The sequence below is a fragment of the Capsicum annuum genome, unplaced genomic scaffold (assembly GCF_002878395.1).
Source record: "Capsicum annuum cultivar UCD-10X-F1 unplaced genomic scaffold, UCD10Xv1.1 ctg65474, whole genome shotgun sequence".
NCBI classification, from domain to species: Eukaryota; Viridiplantae; Streptophyta; class Magnoliopsida; order Solanales; family Solanaceae; genus Capsicum; species Capsicum annuum.
In genome coordinates, this window is record NW_025874725.1 from 1 (window position 1) to 1,638 (window position 1,638).

General features: G+C 38.0%; 1 long non-coding RNA gene across 1 annotated transcript; it reads right to left on the reverse strand.

Moving 5' to 3' along the window:
• Positions 1–834: 834 nt before the first annotated feature.
• LOC124893808 lies at positions 835–1,638 on the reverse strand. Its single transcript, XR_007050906.1, has 2 exons — positions 1,607–1,638; positions 835–1,383 (listed from the first exon to the last, which is right to left on the reverse strand). It is a non-coding gene; the product is annotated as an uncharacterized LOC124893808 (long non-coding RNA).

The window sequence follows — 1,638 nt, forward strand, 5'->3', positions numbered from 1 at the left end:
CCACCCCGACTACAAAAAAGATGTCTATCTTCCCATGGAAGCCTTTGTATAATCTGCTTGAGATGTTTACAGTGTCAACCTCTAGCTTGTCCTTTAGGGTACTTGTCATACATCTGAACCCCCTATTTTCCTTTCCCCAAACCTCCCATCCCCACAACCCAACCCCCCCACCCCACACACAACAACATACCAAGTGTAGTCTCACAAAGTGGGGTCTAGCGAGTACGCAGAATTTAACTCTACCTCAGAGGCAAAGAGGCACTCGGCTCAAGACAAAAACAGTCTAGAAAGAGACGTAATGGCAACACAAGTGACAACACATATTAACAAAAACAACAGATAATACCAGAAAAATACTATAACAAATAATACTATAAAGGGTCGTTTGGTTGGGAACTAGTTATCCCCATATTAGCTACCCCGGGATAACTTATCTCATCACTAAAGCAGCATAAATGGTTGGATAAATAATTTCGAGACTAACTAATACCTACGGCCAAACCCATGATAAAGTGAACCTACATTTTATGCCGAGTTTAAGTTGTGGGCTAATATTCTATATTATCAGCTAAACTTGATCTGCTATTGCAAAACTTGGATAATCTGTAATAGCATGTCAAGTTTACCTAATAGTGTAGAATATTTTGTACACTAGTGACAGTACAAAAAATTTAAATTCTTTTATGCCGAAACTATTATACCTTATACCTCACAGTCTTACAACAAACAACTCCTAATTGAAACTACACGAAATAAAAAAGAATTGAGACTCACAAGTAGTATTAATTCTGCTTCTATCACTTCCCGCTCCATTAGTTCAGCTCCGGCGTTCTGTTTGCTCACGGTGGTGAAGGTTCCCGCCTATGATTCTCTGATAGGGGAATTAAAAGGGTACTAATAGAGTGTTTCATTTTTCATAATTATTGAAAATCCCAACATTTATCATAATTACTGAAAATCCCAACATTTTTCATAATTACTGAAAATCCCAATTTTGGGTCTGTCGAGATACATAATTAGCTCCCCATACATCCAACGAAGATACATTTTGTTTTATAAATATACATAATTAGCTCCCGATACATATTTTTCAATTTTGGATCTATCGAGATACATAATTAGCTCCTGATACATCTAGCGAAGATACATAACTAATTAAGATTTTTGTAATTACTTTATAAGGATGGGGATTTGTGTAAATATAGTAAGTTAAAGGTCTATGTTTGTGTTTACTTTTTTTTTTTTTTTATAATCGTACTGTTCGAGCCAGCTTTCGCGCACCTCGACTAAATACACGCGATACGTGCCAGATAACTTTGTCCACCAAGCTAGGACAGATGAAAAGATCACCTAGTGTTTTTTTGTCTCTGCTGGGATTCGAACCTGATCTGTGTGCTTTCCTCTGTTTTCTAATACTTATGGGTGCCGTATTTATGTTATGTAATCTAGTTCTGTGCTTTACTATGAGTTTGTGTGGTATCTCGTGACTTGAGCCGGGGGTCTATCGGAAACAGCCTTTCTACTTCTTTAGACATCTTACCCCCCCAGACCCCACTAGGTGGGAATACACTGGGTTTGTTGTTGTTGTTGTTGCTGGGATTCGAACCTGAGAGCTCAAGCTTTCAACCCACTTCATTC